At 44.3% G+C, this 18,175-nt stretch overlaps 1 pseudogene; it reads right to left on the bottom strand.

The window, feature by feature from the left end:
• Positions 1–18,175, bottom strand: part of LOC124041039 — a 149,313-nt pseudogene that overhangs the window by 124,205 nt on the left and 6,933 nt on the right.

The following is an 18,175-nucleotide window of genomic DNA, read 5'->3' as shown; positions in this document are numbered from 1 at the left end:
AGACCTGACAATACGCCGACTGATATGAGGTTTGTATCCCGAGGCCTGACAACATGCTGACTGATATGAGGTTTGTATCCCGAGGCCTGACAACATGCTGACTGATATGAGGTTTGAATCCCGAGGCCTGACAACATGCTGACTGATATGAGGTTCATATCCCGAGGCCTGACAACACGCTGATTGAAAGGATTTAAATAAGTGCAGAAGAGACTAAGGGGCTCAGAACTGCAGAAATGGTTACGTTCTTGGCTTCCTAGTGTTGTCCTCCCATTTTCATGTTCAAGATTCATTCATGTGTCAGGCATCGCTCGTTAGATTCACCCCCGCCATGAGAGACACGCGTGTTCAAACAACCTCACGGATTCACAAATGAAAGAGACATGTTCATCTGTATGCCCCGTGCCATCTACATATGAGAGCTGTGTGAATACTGAAAGCAATTGACTAGATAAAGAAAGGCTTTGATAGCAACGAACTCATCAGCGCAGATTTGACTGGGTTGGCGAATCAAATACACTCTCAGTCGCGTTCCAGAGGACTCTGCTACAGTCGCTGTTCTGCTTCTCTTTCAGATCGTAAAATGAGAATAAGAGTGAGCCTTAACAAAATGTCACCGTTTAAAGTACCCGTCTTTATGTTCTATAGCCTATGGTAGAGTTGATTAAGAGATAAGAATAAATGTGTAAATTCTTATACAGCCTGTGTCATTCCTGCTAAGTGGAAGGATCGTCTGTCTTCGTAGCTGACACAGACCTCCTTGTTGCTGTACGTAGCTGTACAAAGCCTTCTGATTTGCCAACTCAGTGCCATTCAACAATAGTCATTGAAGTATTATCTCTGGCATTATTTCATTTTTTTGTTATAATTTTTATCCAGTGCAACTTACAGTAGGGAGTGGAAACATTTTCAGACATTTTTCCAACGTACTGGTACCCCCCCCCCCCTCCAAGCACCATACATATCCAACAGGAGCACACGGGACCATTCACTGAGGGAGGAGCATGGGGTCCCGAGCACGCCGCCAACCCACCAAATATAAATAAATATAATATATAAAGATAAATGAACAGAAGGAACGGTCCCCCTCCCACCCTTGACCTCTGCCTGGTGGATATATGTACCAGCCATTCCGTTTAGCTGCCACGATCACGTATCACTGAAGTCAAAATCAAATGTATTTATATAAACATTCTTACATCAGCTGATATCTCAAAGTGCTGTACAGAAACCCAGCCTAAAACCCCAAACAGCAAGCAATGCAGGTGTAGAAGTCCATTCATTACTTCATGTTGGAGGTGCCCTATCAAAAAAACAGAATTGTTGTCAGACCTTAAGCAGGAGACGTAAATGGACTCCAAGGGGGGCCAAGTTCAGGAGGTTACAGAGCGTTCAGATAGAAAGCCATTTTGCAGATTGGGTATAGTCGTCTGTCTGGGGATACTGTCAGCTCTATGAGCAAACCTTCTGAAAGTTTCTCCTCACTAAATAAACCCCCAGAACTTGTTTTTACCCTGCTATTAAAAAATAAAAATAAAAACTCTGTACATTTACATTTCCATTTAAGTCATTTAGCAGACGCTTTTATCCAGAGCGACTTACAAATTGGTGCATTCACCTTATGACATCCAGTGGAACAGTCACTTTACAATAGTGCATCTAAATCTTAAAGGGGGGTGAGATGGATTACTTATCCTATCCTAGGTATTCCTTAAAGAGGTGGGGTTTCAGGTGTCTCCGGAAGGTGGTGATTGACTCTGCCACCTTCCGGAGACACCTGAAACCCCACCTCTTTAAGTCTTCTTGCAGTCTTTTATCAAGATGTTTTCTACACGAGCAGATCATGGAGATGGGCAAAAGCCTGTGAACTCAAGACTCTCTGAAACACGTTTCTCTGTTGCTCATATATCCTTCTTGTGAATTCACGTCTCTAACAAATGAATAAAAACTTACAGAAATATTGAACAACACAAGTAGCATGAACTCCTTTATTTAATATTTATGTACTTTACCCAACCTGTACGTTTTCCATATTTAGCACAGTCACACATCCACCTATTTACTGTAGAAATACAGCCCAGAAACTCTTACCTTGCCCACGTAGAGTGGCTCGTCCCCCATGTACTCCTCCAGCACAAAGAACTGGTTCCACACCCAGCTGCGCCTCTGCCTGTGGTGTGCCCCCCCTTCGCCGCTCCTTTGGTACATCCCGACCTGATGCAGGGGCACTGAGTTCAAGGTCAGGCCAGAGCAGCCCATCTCCCAAAGCGGTACGAGCACAGTCAACACGCTAATCACACTCCACATGGGGGGACAGTTCAGTCGCATCTTTTTTGATACAATTTGTTTGTTGAAATTTTACTGGAAAAGACTCAAGAAGAAGCGTTGTCCACCATCCACCAGCCTTGTCCACCATTCACTGAATAAACTGGGGGGGGGGGGGTTCAACAGAAGAGACACTCCGGGTGGTGTTTAACGAGCAAGTGTATCCTTCAGCAGACAGACCGATGGATTGTGATTGCTGGTTGCCAAGGTGTCAGAACACGTCTACTTCACACCTGCAGTTGATAATTGGAGCCTATCAGAAAGAATGAGAAAGATAGGGGAGGGGGAGGATAGGGGGGGGAGAAAGATAGGGGATGGGGAGAGGGAGAAATAGAAGGGAGGGGATGGGGAGAGGGAGAAATAGAAGGGAGGGGAGGGGGAGAAAGATAGGGGAGGGGGGGAGAGGGAGAAATAGAAGGGAGGGGAGAGGGGGAGAGGGAGAAATAGAAGGGAGGGGGAGAGGGAGAAAGATAGGGGAGGGGGAGAGGGAGAAAGATAGGGGAGGGGAGAGGGAGAAAGAGAGGGGAAGGGGAGGGAGAAATAGAAGGGAGGGGAGGGGGAGAGGGAAAAAGATTAGGGGAGGGGAGAAAGAGAGGGAAGGGGGAGGGGAGAAAGAGAGGGGAGGGGGAGGGAGAAAGAGAGGGGGAGAGGGAGAAAGAGAGGGGGAGGGGGAGAGGGAGAAAGAGAGGGAGGGGGAGAGGGAGAAGGAGAGGGGAGGAGCAGAGGGAGAAAGAGAGGGAGGGGGGGGCAGAGGGAGAAAGAGAGGGGAGGGGGAGAGGGAGAAAGAGAGGGGGAGGGGAGAGGGGGAGAGAAAGAGAGGGAAGGGGGGGGCAGAGGGAGAAAGAGAGGGAAGGGGGGAGAGGGAGAAAGAGAGGGGGGGAGATGGAGAGGGGAGAAAGAGGGGGGGGAGGGGAGAGGGAGAAAGAGAGGGGAGGGGGAGAGGGAGAAAGAGAGGGGAGGAGCAGAGGGAGAAAGAGAGGGGGAGGGGGAGAGGTAGAATGAAAGAGGGGAGGGGCAGAGGGAGAAGAGAGGGGAGGGGGGGAGATGGAGATAGAGAAAATGAGAGAGGGAGGGGGGAGGGGGAGAGAAAGAGAGGGGGGAGAGAGACAGAGAGGGGGAGGGAGAAAGAGAGGGGGGATAGAGGGAGAAAGAGAGGGGAGGGGAGATAGGAGAGGGAGAAAGAGAGGGGAGGGAGAGAGGGAGAAAGAAAGAGAGGGAGGGGCAGAGGGAGAAAGAGAGGGGAGAGGAGGGGAGGGAGAAAGAGAGGGGAGGGGCAGAGGGAGAAAGAGAGGGGAGAGAAAGAGAGGGAGAAAGAGAGGGAGGGAGGGGCAGAGGGAGAAAGAGAGGGGGGAGGGGAGGGAGGGGGAGAGGGAGAAAGAGAGAGGGGGGGCAGAGGGAGAAAGAGAGGGGGGGGAGAGAGGGGAGAGGGAGAGAGAAGAGAGGGGAGGGGCAGAGGGAGAAAGAGAGGGGGGGGGAAAGAGAGGGGGATGGATATAGAGAGAGGGGGAGGGGGAGAGGGAGAAAGAGAGGGGAGGGGAGGGGGGGGGATGGATATAGAGAGGGGAGGGGAGAAAGAGAGGGAGAAAGAGAGGGGGGGGAGGGGGAGATAGGGGGAGAAAAAAGAGGGGAGGGGATAGAGAGGGGGAGGGGGAGATGGAGAAAGAGAGGGGGGGGAGGGGGAGGGGGGAGATAGAGAAAGAGAGGGGGGGGGGAGATAGAGAAAGAGAGGGGAGGGGGAGATAGGGAGGGGGGGGGAGATAGAGAAAGAGAGGGATAGAGAGGGGAGGGGGGGGAGATAGAGAAAGAGAGGGGAGGGGGGGGAGGGGGAGATAGAGAAAGAGAGGGGAGGGGAGAGATAGAGAAAGAGGGGGGGGATGGGGGATAGAGAGAAAGAGAGGGGGAGGGGAGATAGAAAGAAGGGGAGATAGAGGGGGGAGGGGAGATAGAGAAAGAGAGGGGGAGGGGAGGGGAGATTGAGAAAGAGAGGGAAGGGGGAGAGGTAGAAAGAAGGTGGGGTGGAGAAAGAGAATAAATGTAAGGATGAACATTCTCATGCCACGGCGTATATGATAACAAGCATTGATAACACAAGTGGACACTTCCTTTTAGATGCTCAAAGGAACAAGGAAGCAGTCATACAATACAGAACTGCTCACTCCGCAGATTCCCTGGGAGCGATTTGTCTGCTCATATCAACGTGGAGAAAACCTTCTCTCATTGTCTCTGTGTGACTTACTGTAGCTCCTGGTAGAGCCCGTGCCTTTTGAGTTGTGTGGAAATGACATCAGCAGTCTGCTCACTTCCAGAAGCCTTTGTTTGCTCTTACTGTAAGAGATAAAAGAGCGCTATGCCTGTGGGCAGCTATATGACGAGAATACTCCAGCTGCACAGCATTACAATGGCGTTTGCTTGGCATTCAGTATTAGGCCTATACACCAGTGGAGGCTCCTCAGAGGAGGAAGGGGAGAACCCTCCTCAGCGAATTTGATAAAAATAACAATTTAAAAACATTTTAAAAGTTTTTGCGATAAAACTAGACTAACAATATTCACGTCACCATATAATTGCCTAAAACACACTGTTTGGCAATGGTCTACAGCAGCCTCAACAGCACTCTGTAGGGGTAGCACCATGGTGTAGCCAGAGGACAGCTAGCTTCCGTCCTCCCCTTGGTACATTGACTTCAATACACAACATAGGAGGCTCATGGTTCTCTCCCCATTCCATAGATTTACACAGTAGATATGACAACCTCCGGTCATCCTCCAACCTATCAGAGCTCTTGCAGCATGAACTGACATGCTGTCCACCCAATCAAAGGATCAAAGAATGAATCTAGAACTGAAAGCATAAGCTACAGCTAGCTAGCACTGCAGTGCATATTTTTTGAACAAATGAATTTATTCCAAAATGAAGGAGAAGCAAGAGAGAGATTGTTATTTTTTTTCCCAGTTTCAACTCCCATACGGACTCGGGAGAGGCGAAGATCGAGATTTAGTGTATTTAACTGAAGTTACTTTGAAAATAGTAGTTCCCTACATCAAAACTACTGTGTGATAAATTATCATATCTAAATCTTAAATGTCATAGACTACATATTGAAAGACAAAAGTCAGATGTTCACAGAATGTGTAATGTGCCTATCAAAAGTGAGAATTATTCAGGTCTGCTGCTGAAAAAGAAAGAAAATGGTTGCTAACTACAACTACTGAATCTACCAAGATTTGAAAATGTGTTTAACTAACACTAAGCTACTTCAAAAAATCTTGTTAAAATTACTAGTTGATCTACACGTATTTCACTACTGGGTCGTATTCACTAGGCAACTAGCCATGGAATACCTCAATCATCTCTTTACCGTTCTAAAGACTGGGGAAGTTTTCCTTTCAGAGACACAAAGGGCTGAGGAGTAGATTAAATCACTTTCAGAGACACAAAGGGTTGAGTAGTAGATTAAATCACTTTCAGAGACACAAAGGGCTGAGTAGTAGATTAAATCACTTTCAGAGACACAAAGGGTTGAGAGATAGTAGATTAAATCACTTTCAGAGACACAAAGGGTTGAGTAGTAGATTAAATCACTTTCAGAGACACAAAGGGTTGAGTAGTAGATTAAATCACTTTCAGAGACAAAGGGTTGAGTAGTAGTTTAAATCAAAGGGTTGAGTAGTAGATTAAATCACTTTCAGAGACACAAAGGGTTGAGGAGTAGATTAAATCACTTTCAGAGACACAAAGGGTTGAGGAGTAGATTAAATCACTTTCAGAGACACAAAGGGTTGAGTAGTAGATTAAATCACTTTCAGAGACACAAAGGGTTGAGTAGTAGATTAAATCACTTTCAGAGACACAAAGGGCTGAGTAGTAGATTAAATCACTTTCAGAGACACAAAGGGTTGAGTAGTAGATTAAATCACTTTCAGAGACACAAAGGGTTGAGTAGTAGATTAAATCACTTTCAGAGACACAAAGGGCTGAGTAGTAGATTAAATCACTTTCAGAGACACAAAGGGCTGAGTAGTAGATTAAATCACTTTCAGAGACACAAAGGGTTGAGTAGTAGATTAAATCACTTTCAGAGACACATCGGGTTGAGTAGTAGATTAAATCACTTTCAGAGACACAGTGGCTGAGTAGTAGATTAAATCACTTTCAGAGACACAAAGGGTTGAGTAGTAGTTTAAATCACTTTCAGAGATACAAAGGGTTGAGTAGTAGATTAAATCACTTTCAGAGACACAAAGGGTTGAGTAGTAGATTAAATCACTTTCAGAGACACAAAGGGTTGAGTAGTAGTTTAAATCACTTTCAGAGACACAAAAGTAGTAGATTAAATCAAAGACACAATTTGAGTAGTAGATTAAATCACTTTCAGAGACACAAAGGGTTGAGTAGTAGAAATGTTAAGACACAAAGGGTTGAGTAGTAGATTAAATCAGAGACACAAAGGGTTGAGTAGTAGATTAAATCACTTTCAGAGACAAAAGGGCTGAGTAGTAGATTAAATCACTTTCAGAGACACAAAGGGTTGAGTAGTAGATTAAATCACTTTCAGAGACACAAAGGGTTGAGTACTGAGTAGTAGATTAAATCACTTTCAGAGACACAGGGGATAGTAGGAAATCATTTAGAGACACAAGTAGTAGATTAAATCACTTTCAGAGACACATCGTAGTAGATTAAATCACTTTCAGAGACACAAAGGGTTGACAGTAGATTAAATCACTTTCAGAGACACAAAGTAGTATAGATTAAATCACTTTCAGAGACACAAAGGGTGAGTAGTAGATTAAATCACTTTCAGAGACAAACAAGTAGTAGATTAAATCACTTAGAGACACAAAGGGTGAGTAGTAGATTAAATCACTTTCAGAGACACAAAGGGTTGAGTAGTAGATTAAATCACTTTCAGAGACACAAAGGGTTGAGTAGTAGATTAAATCACTTTCAGAGACACAATGGGTTGAGTAGTAGATTAAATCACTTTCAGAGACACAAAGGTAGTAGTAGATTAAATCACTTTCAGAGACACAAGTGGCTGAGAGTATATTTACATCATTTCCACATCAATAGTAGATTAAATCACTTTCAGAACACAAAGGGTTGAGTGAGTCAGAGACACAAAGGGCTGAGTAGTAGATTAAATCAGTTTCAGAGACACAAAGGGTTGAGTAGTAGATTAAATCACTTTCAGAGACACAAAGGGTTGAGTAGCTATTTAAATCTGATGGCCTTCAGAGATACAAAGGGCTGAGTAGTTTAAATCACTTTCAGAGACACAAAGGGTTTAGTAGATTAAATCACTTTCAGAGACACAAAGGGTTGAGTAGTGGATGAAATCACTTTCAGAACAGGCAGTGGTTGAGTGGTTGAAATCACTTGATGATCTTTTGAGTGGCCTTCCTGTAACACACAAAGGGTGGTGTAGGTGTCCTGGAGGGTTGAGTAGTAGTTAAATCACTTTCAGAGACACAAAGGTGATAGTAGATTAAATCACTTTCAGAGACACAAAGGGTTGAGTAGTAGATTAAATCACTTTCAGAGATACAAAGGGTTGAGTAGTAGATTAAATCACTTTCAGAGTGTTTCCAATTAAGCATCAAAATACAAAAACGAATGATGCATAAACTACTAAAAACTTTGTCCGACACAATAAGAGACACAGACAAAACAAGAAGTCCCCCCTTCCAACCCATCGCCCCACAAATGCCTCTCCTGAGGGGAAACCTCATTTCTACTTCGAGCCAATTGTCAAGTGAATGAGACAGGATTTTGGAAGGCTGGCCACACAAGACAATTAGGTACCAAATGGAAGAAACAGAGGAGGGAACTTGTCCAATCATTTGAGTTGTTTTTGTCTGAAAAACTTTTTTTCTACAGTGTGCAGTAATAAATACAATTCTGGTGGGATTCAAACCCTGGTCTCCTGCACGTGAAGTCAACACCATACCCATTAGACCAAGAGGACATCTTCAAGGCCTACATTTGGGCTTCCAGTGGGGTTTCTGAAGACTCACAGGGAGAATAGAACAAGAGAATTGCTGCAAGTTTGTCCCACAGGGAACTGCTTCTCCTTGCTCATTTGACAGAGAGGGAGATATGGATCATAAGCAACGTCTTTGGGGCAGAAAGAGACAGAAGAATGGAGGGAGAGAGAGAAAGAGACAGAAGAATGGAGAGAGCGAGAGACGGAGGGAGAGAGGGAGAGAAGGAGAGAGAGAGAGTGAGAGAGAGAGAGGGGGAGAGAGAGAGAGAGATGGGCAGAGAGAGAGAGAGAGGAGAGGGAGAGAGAGAGAGAGAGAGAGAGAGGAGAGGGAGGGAGAGAGAGAGAGAGAGAGAGAGAGAGGGAGAGGGAGAGGGAGAGGGAGAGGGAGGGAGAGGGAGAGGGAGAGGGAGAGGGAGAGGGAGAGGGAGAGGAGAGAGGGAGAGGGAGAGAGGGAGAGGAGAGAGGGAGAGGAGAGAGAGAGAGAGAGAGAGAGAGAGAGAGAGGGGCAGGCCATGGAACCATGTTGAATTGTTTTAGCACGGAGACTGCTTGGGTTCGTGGAGGGCATCAGGAGCATGTATGTGTCTGTGTGTGTACCAGTGTATGTGTGTGTTGGGTGAAACAAATGTATTTTATCACCCTGAGCTCTACTAAAAGGCAATGGCATTAGAGTATGTGTGTGTCATTAGAGCTTCAGCACGCTCCCTTCGAGGGAGACCTTACAGATGCATTATACAACAACAACAACCAAAGTTAAAATAAAAAGAATAAACGGTCATGTACGGCCTTCGGCTTCACAAGAACTCTACCTCTTTTCTCCTCAGTAGAACTGATTTTTTTTTAACCTTTATTTAACCAGGCAAGTCAGTTAAGAACAAATTCTTATTTTCAATGACGGCCTGGGAACAGTGGGCAGAACGACAGATTTGTACCTTGTCAGCTGGGGGGTTTGAACTCACAACCTTCCGGTTACTAGTCCAACGCTCTAACCACTAGGCTACCCTGCCGCCCCAATGACCCTGATGACGCGAGCACAAAAAAAGATGGCAGAAAGTAACTATTGGGACAAATAAAGTGAAGATTTTCATTGCGACTAAAACTCAACTCCACATCAGCACTTGATTAAGGAGACTCGCAGGAGTTTAAATGGATATAACCTTTAGTTCAAGTGACGAAATATCTCATCTTAGAATCCTTCGACAGTGTTTCTAGGGTAAGAAAGTGAGCGAAAGACTTTCAGTAGTATAGTACACCCTCTTAGATAAAAAGGTGCTTTCTAGAACCTAAAAGGGTTCTTCGGTTGTCCCCATAGGAGAACCATTTGAATAACCTTTTTTTGTTCCAGGTAAGAAACCTTTTGGTTCCAGGTAGAACCCTTTCGGTTCCATGTAGAACCCTTGAAACAGAAGGTTCTGCATGGAACGGCAAAAGAGTTCTGCATGGAACCAAGAAAGGTTCCACCTGGAACCAAAAAGGGTTCTCCTATGGGGACAGCCGAAGAACCCTTTTGGAACCCCTTTTTTTTCTAAGAGTGCAGAGTCTTTTTAAAGCCAAACACTTAGAGCAGGGACCATAACCAATCTGAACTCATCGCAGTGGCTCACGAGTCTGCGTACCAACATCCATACTCACACATGCAGTCAGAGCTGGCCTTAGACCCCCCCCCCCCACCTTGCGAATAAAACAGAGAGAGAGAAATGAGCAGTTAGAGAGTGACTTTCAAAGATCAACGGGCCCCCCGGTTCGAAATTTGACCATGATTACTACAAGCCAGTTGCCCATCTCTGGTTTAGAGTCTGGAACAAGATGGAGCAGGACTGTATGGTTGCCGTCATGCAAACTCCGACCCAAATTTTCTATTTTCTGATTCTTAACTTTTTTTGAACATCAGATCAGCATTTACGACCCTCAAATCTGGCTTCAACTTCGACTCATCTGCCCTGGGCCCTTTGTGTACCTTCATCCCAATCTTACCCAAGAGTAAAGTCAGGCAAAAAAAGAGGTTGTAAAGCGTGCATCCTGGTGAGATTTAGAAGGTTAAAACCGGCCACCACTTCCCTCAATTCTAATGGCAAATGTACTTGATATTTAGATGAATGACCTCCGATCACTGATTTGCTATTAACGGGCCTCTCTAACTGCAATATTCTCTGTTTTTCTGAAACGTGGCCTTTGGACAAGATACTGTACCTCCTATGGCTATTCAATGCGATGGAATCTCCATCTCCTTCTTCACTAAGAGGACAGAACATTGGATTCAGGAAAAGCCAGAGGGGAGGGGTATGTATCTTCATCAACAACAAATGGTGTGCAGACTGTAGCGCAGTGGAAGTCTCAAGCTCAAATGCCGACCCTTCTACCTCCCGAGAGAGTTTTAATCTGTTATCGTGACTGGTGTACACATTCCACCTCAGGAAAACAACAAAAACAACAAGATGGCGCTTGAACTTTACAAGGCTATAAACAAGCAGGAAACCATGCACCCAAAGGCTGCTTTTTTGTTGCCACTATGTGTCTGGTCTTGAGATCCACAGTGTCTGGTCTTGAGATCCACAGTGTCTGGTCTTGAGATCCACAGTGTCCTGGTCTTGAGATCGACAGGGTCTGGTCTTGAGATCGACAGGGTCTGGTCTTGAGATCCATAGTGTCTGGTCTTGAGATCCACAGTGTCTGGTCTTGAGATCCACAGTGTCTGGTCTTGAGATCCACAGTGTCTGGTCTTGAGATCCACAGTGTCTGGTCTTGAGATCCACAGTGTCTGGTCTTGAGATCCACAGTGTCTGGTCTTGAGATCCACAGTGTCTGGTCTTGAGATCCACAGTGTCTGGTCTTGAGATCCACAGTGTCTGGTCTTGAGATCCACAGTGTCTGGTCTTGAGATCCACAGTGTCTGGTATTGAGATCCACAGTGTCTGGTCTTGAGATCCACAGTGTCTGGTATTGAGATCCACAGTGTCTGGTCTTGAGATCCATAGTGTCTGGTCTTGAGATCCATAGTGTCTGGTCTTCAGATCCACAGTGTCTGGTCTTGAGATCCATAGTGTCTGGTATTGAGATCCATTGTGTCTGAGAAAAAGAATTCCAAGCTCCAGTGAATTACACGCCTGCCACACATTTCTACACCAACCCCATCATGGTGAAATAATGTGATGGCAGGTTAATGTATTTACATGATAATTACTCTTTCTCTAAGGGTGTTGTCATTGGGGTTGAGGATGGGCTAAACTGTGATATACTGTATGGCTTCGAACATCGCAGTTTCGTTCCCAGTGCTAGGCACTTGTTTTTTTAAATTTTTTTTTTTACCCTCACCCAAACCCAAACCTTAACTCTAACCTTTACCACCCTGAATAAAAGCCTAAACCTACACCAAACCTTAAACATAACTTCTTGGAATTCATTCCTAAACCTACTCCAAACCTTAATTAAACCTTTTAGGGATAGGGCTGTCTACTGCCCCCGCTGGAGTAATTGCGTGCCCATAGTAAACATAATTATTTTTTGTCAAAAGTTGCTAATATATGCAAATAAAAAATAGTATTGAATAGAAAACACTCTAAAGCTTTTAAAACCGTTTAAATTTTGTCTCTATGTAAAGCAGAACTCTCAAAATATGCATTCTCACAAAATATCTCTTCTCATCTGAAAAGTTGGGCCACCTTTGACGTCATCGCAAACACCCTCCACAAACAGTTACAGCGCCAGGAACAGTCTCCACGTGTTCAGCGTGATTTCAGCTTTCAATGGGGCTTCTCATTGTGAGAATCGCCCGCTCGCGAGAGTTTGAGCACGCGGTAAGCTCCCAGTCACTCAAAAAAACCTGTCACTTTTATGTGCGCAGTGGTCAAGTCCTCTCTTTTTTCCAAGATCGATTGAACGGTGCCTGTGTTTCTGTTTGTTCTCAAAATTGCTGTACACCTTTATAACATGTTAAAGCTTGATTATGAAGTTAGTTTGACAAGTTAACTCGACATATAATATATAATTTCAACGTTTTGGTGCGCACCCACTTCAATTTTGCGTACATTTAGACCGAAATGTGGGTATTTTGAGAACCGAAAGACGCAGACTTGAAAACTAAACGCTGGTTTGGTAAGTATAATCCCTTCCAGGTCGTTTGATGGAAGAACAGCAAAGGTAAGGGAATATTTATGTGTTCATTTTGGGTTTCTGTCGACTCCAAGATAGAGGAGTCATTATGCTAATGTGGGAGCGCCGACTCCCTATTATAGCCTAGTGAACGCAAAATGTAACTTTAAAATTAAATGTAACACAGCGTTTGCATTTAGAAGAAGTGTATCTTGCTATACATATGTAAAACATGCATATTTAGTCAAAGTTTATGATGTGTATTCCTTGTTAGCTGACGTTATCTGCCGGAGCTATTTAATTTCTCAGGAAATTTTAGTAGCATTTTTTGAACGATGCGTAATTGTAAACAGAGATTTATGGATATATATAGCATATTATTGAAAAAAAAATGAATGTACTGTGTAACATGTTATATTACTGTCATCTGATGAAGATTTCAAAAGGTTAGTGAAATGATTTTTTTTTTAATCCTGCGTTTGTTGATTGCATATTTTTTCCTACTTGGCTATGCTAATGAGCTATGTCTGCGGTGGTGGTTTGACATAAATATGTGCTATGTTTTCGCCGTAAAACATTTTAGAAATCTGACTTGCTGGGTAGATAAACAACTTGTTTTTCTTTCATTTGAGCTATTTTACTTGTTAATGTGTGGAGGTTAAATATTTTTAGGAATATTTCTTGCGTTCCCTGCGCCACATTCCAGCTGGGGGGGGGGTGGGGGCGCGTTCCCAAATGGGAACGGGTGTCTCTAACAGGGTTTAAACATAACTTCTTGGAATTCATTCCTAAACCTACACCAAACCTTAAACATAACTTCTTGGAATTCATTCCTAAACCTACACCAAACCTTAAACATAACTTGTTGAAATTCATTCCTAAAACCTACACCAAACCTTAAACATAACTTATTGGAATTAATTCCTAAACCTACCCCAAACCTTAACCCCAACTTCTTGGAATTAATTCCTAAACCTACTCCAAACCTTAACCTTAACTTCTTGGAATTAATTCCTAAACCTACCCCAAACCTTAACCCCAACTTCTTGGAATTCATTCCTAAACCTACTCCAAACCTTAACCCTAACTTATTGGAATTAATTCCTAAACCTACTCCAAACCTTAACCCTAACTTCTTGGAATTAATTCCTAAACCTACTCCAAACCTTAACCCTAACTTATTCGAATTAATTCCTAAACCTACCCCAAACCTTAAACATAAGTTCTTGGAATTCATTCTTAAAACCTACCCCAAACCTTAAACATAACTTGTTGGAATTCATTCCTAAAACCTACACCAAACCTTAACCCCAACTTCTTGGAATTCATTCCTAAACCTACTCCAAACCTTAACCTTAACTTCTTGGAATTAATTCCTAAACCTACTCCAAACCTTAACCCTAACTTGTTGGAATTAATTCCTAAACTTAACCATCGGTTTAACGAGTGAATGACATCACTGTTATTGTGCAGTTTGATTGACGGCTGACAGGACGTGTTGACATATCGTATTTGGTTCGATATGGGGGTTCGTATTTGGCTGTTTAGAAGTTCGAAATGGGGTACCGTAAGTCTGGAAGTTGTGTTGACATAAACCCACAGACTCTCTTCACCATTCGCAAGGCCCTTTGTTCAGAGGGGCAAGATGAATTTATGCCATTCTCTTTGATCATCCCCCCTCCCTCCCTATCTCTCCCTGCCCCCCCCCCTCTTTCTCACAGCCTCTGTTTTTCACTCTCTGCATCTGCCCCTCTCTCTCTCTCTCTCTCCCTGCCTCTGTTTTTCACTCTGCCCCCCCTCTCTCTCTCCCTGCCTCTGTTTTTCACTCTGCCTCTTTCCTCCTCTCTCTCTCCCTGCCTCTGTTTTTCACTCTCCCCTCTCCCTGCCTCTGTTTTTCACTCTGCCCCTTCCCCCTCCTCTCTCTCTCCCTGCCTCTGTTTTTCACTCTGCCCCTTCCCCCCCTCTCTCTCTCCCTGCCTCTGTTTTTCACTCTGCCTCTTCCCCCTCTCTCTCCCTGCCTCTGTTTTTCACTCTGCCTCTTCCCCCCTCTCTCTCTCCCTGCCTCTGTTTTTCCTCTCTGCCCCTTTCCCCTCTCTCTGCCTCTGTTTTTCACTCTGCCTCTTCCCCCTCTCTCCCTGCCTCTGTTTTTCACTCTGCCTCTTCCCCCTCTCTCCCCTGCCTCTGTTTTTCACTCTGCCTCTTCCCCCTCTCTCTCCCCTGCCTCTGTTTTTCACTCTGCCCCTTCCCCCTCCTCTCTCTCCCCTGCCTCTGTTTTTCACTCTGCCCCTTCCCCCTCTCTCTCTCTTTTTTCCCTGCCTCTTTTTCTCCCTGCACTCTGCCTCTTCCCCCTCTCTCCCCTGCCTCTGTTTTTCACTCTGCCTCTTCCCCCTCTCTCCCTCCTGTTTTTCACTCTGCCTCTGTTTTTCACTCTGCCCCTTCCCCCTCTCTCCCTGCCTCTGTTTTTCACTCTGCCTCTTCCCCCTCTCTCCCTGCCTGTTTTTCACTCTGCCTTTTTCACCCTGCCTCTGTTTTTCCTCTGCCCCTTCCCCCTCTCTCCCTGCCTCTGTTTTTCACTCTGCCTCTTCCCCCTCTCTCCCTGCCTCTGTTTTTCACTCTGCCTCTTCCCCCTCTCTCCCTGCCTTTTTCTCTCCTCTTCCCCCTCTCTCCTGCCTCTCTCCTGCCTTGTTTTTCACTCTGCCTCTTCCCCCTCTCTCCCTGCCTCTGTTTTTCACTCTGCCTCTCTCCCCCTCTCTCCCTGCCTCTGTTTTTCTGCTCTCTCTCTCTCTCTCTCTCTCTCTCTCTCTCTCTCTCTCTCTCTCTCTCTCTCTCTCTCTCTCTCTCTCTCTCTCTCTCTCTCTCTCTCTCTCTCTCTCTCTCTCTCTCTCTCTCTCTCTCTCTCTCTCTCTCTCTCTCTCTCTCTCTCTCTCTCTCTCTCTCTCTCTCTCTCTCTCTCTCTCTCTCTCTCTCTCTTCCCACACGCTGCAGTGCTTCTGAGGTGATGCATGAAGGGGAAATGTCTTATCTAAACCTTCTAATCTCTTTTATAAGCCTCACTTTACAGGGAGTTATTACGAGCGCTTAGTAACTGACTAGATGTCTTCTCTTTAAACAGAATACTGTACATACAGTCTTTTGAATTGAAGAAGTAAAGAGTTCAACAAGAGCTAAACAGCTATTGGCAGTGGTACAGGAAATTACCACCTAGATGATCAGATAACGTCTCACTATTCTATTCCTGTTTGGCTCAGTTCGTAGAGTGTCGCTTGTAGATGGTTGAATTCCTGCCGGGGGCCATTTTTTTTTTTTGTTTTTTTACTATTCTATATCTGGGTTTCCAAAACTCTGTCCTGGGTCATCTCCACTACCAGACCTGAATGGACCTGACATTCAAACCTGGGATCAACTGCTACTGGTATGTTTCTGCCCTGCACAATGGAACCAATGGAGTTGTCCCAAAAGTGCAAAGCCTGCCCATCTGGCACCATGAAATCAAACAGTCCTACCCAGAACCCTCAAACATGCAAACACTGGGGGGTTACAGCCAATTTCTAAGTGACGGGGAGCGATTTGAAACTAGCTATATTAAAATATTTGAAAAGAAAACAAACTCCTTTAAACACAGGTCTGCGTACACTGAATGGAATTATGGGAAACTCTGCTGTACATGTTATGTCCTACCCCTGTTCACCCTAACCCTTGCCATATGAGTCATTATTGTGCAATGACCACAGATGACAGTAGAGCGGGGCAGAACTGGATGACTTACACACTTACAACGGAAGCATTTGCCCTGATCTGTATTGGCAATGTCAAATCTTTCTTTATATTAGCCAACAAAATTCCAACAGGAGTGGTCATGCACATGTAACAAATATAACGCTGCTTGTTTTAACAATATCTCTTCCTCCCTCACCAGCTCACACCAAGAATGGATCTCAGATCCTCACACACTTCACTGCCCTCCTGCTATCTATCGTCTTAGCCAGCCGTCCAACTGAAAAGCAATTTGATTTAGTGGACATCACGCAGAGGAGTGAGCTTTTAAACTACACAAAATCGTTCTGAGATTTGATCTGGCCACAAGAGATGTCATAAGTTTAGATGCAAAAATACTGTAATGCAGATTTGACTGAATAAAGCCCTGAGAGTTGGTGCTACTGAGTATAAACTTGATGGTAATCTAAGTGATGTTATTCCCAGCCAGGTCACACCAGATCAACTTCAGATTTCAACGTTTGTCCATGTCCCCAGGTCTTCGAGAGATGCCTTCAATACCGGCAACATGACTGCCTATTACAATCTCGTAAAGGCTCGTGGCTTTACGAGGCAAACCTTAATAACCCAACAAAATTATGGGAAAACCATTTAAATCCATGAATGCTAATACAAACTCCTCTGGTCTTCTGCTGAATGTGACCTCAAATTCAATGGGATGTGACTGACAAGAATAAACTTCTTGACATGTTAAATGAGCATTTTGCTAAAGCTGAGTTTAATTTGATAATGAACTCCCTCCTAACATCTCAAATGAGACTGTGAATGAAACTGCCACATGCAGGCCTACGATTCATCCATTTCATTTTACCGACATTGAGCTTTCAGAAGTTGTAAAGGAACTAAAAATCTATTGATATTAAGAAAACAGCTGGCCCGGATGAATTAAACCCACATTTTCAAAAAACAAATTGGTGCAGAGTTCATTGCTGCCCCTCTCACTTATATATTACATTCTTCACTTGGTGAGTAATACCATTCCAAAGGTCTGGTGGACGCCTTTACATAAAGGTTTAGATCTGTCCGTTGGATAACTATCAACCCATATCAAAACTGTCTGCACTGGCAAAAGTTTTGGAATACCTTGTGAACTCACAGTTGAAAGATTTTATTTATAATAACTCTGTTATATCTCTATTCCAGTCTGGTTTTAGAACCAAGCATAGTACAGTTACTGCTGTAAGTAAGGTTGTAGGTGATATTCTAGATGATCAGGACAAGACAAATCACTGTTTCACTTTTTATTGACTTTTGTTGACCATGGCCTGCTGTTGTATAGACTAAAAAAGGTTGGTTTAAGTGTTGATGGATTGGTTCCAAAACTATCTTTCTGACAGACCACAGTGGGTAGCTATTTTTATTTTACCTTTATTTTACTAGGCAAGTCAGTTAAGAACAAATTCTTATTTTCAATGATGGCCTAGGAACAGTGGGTTAACTGCATGTTCAGGGGCAGAACGACAGATTTTGTACCTTGTCAGCTGGGGGATTTGAACTTGCAACCTTGCGGTTGCTACTCCAACACTCCAACCACTAGGCTACCCTGCCACCCCAGCTAAGGAGGGTATGGAACCTAGCGGTTAGAGCGTTTGACTAGTAACCGAAAGGTTGCAAGATTCAATCCCCGAGCTAACAACGTAAAAATCTGTCATTCTGCCTCTGAACAAGGCAGTTAACCCACTGTTCCTATGCCAACATTGAAAATAAGAATTTGTTCCTAACTGACTTGCCTAGTTAAATAAAGGTTTAAAAAAAATAAAAAATAAATTGGAGATTCGGAAGCTTACAAAAGGAGTTCCCCAGGTATTCCTAGACTTGGGCTCCGAGTCTAGGTCCAACAAGGTATTCCTAGACTAGGGCTGGGAGTCTAGGTCCAACAAAGTATTCCTAGACTAGGGCTGGGAGTCTAGGTCCATCAAGGTATTCCTAGACTAGGGCTGGGAGTCTAGGTCCAACAAGGTATTCCTAGACTAGGGCTGGGAGTCTAGGTCCAACAAGGTA

Source organism: Oncorhynchus gorbuscha, linkage group LG08, assembly GCF_021184085.1.
Source record: "Oncorhynchus gorbuscha isolate QuinsamMale2020 ecotype Even-year linkage group LG08, OgorEven_v1.0, whole genome shotgun sequence".
In the NCBI taxonomy this organism is placed as follows: Eukaryota; Metazoa; Chordata; class Actinopteri; order Salmoniformes; family Salmonidae; genus Oncorhynchus; species Oncorhynchus gorbuscha.
Note: the sequence above shows the minus strand (reverse complement) of the source record. Positions and strands in the feature narration are given on the sequence as shown.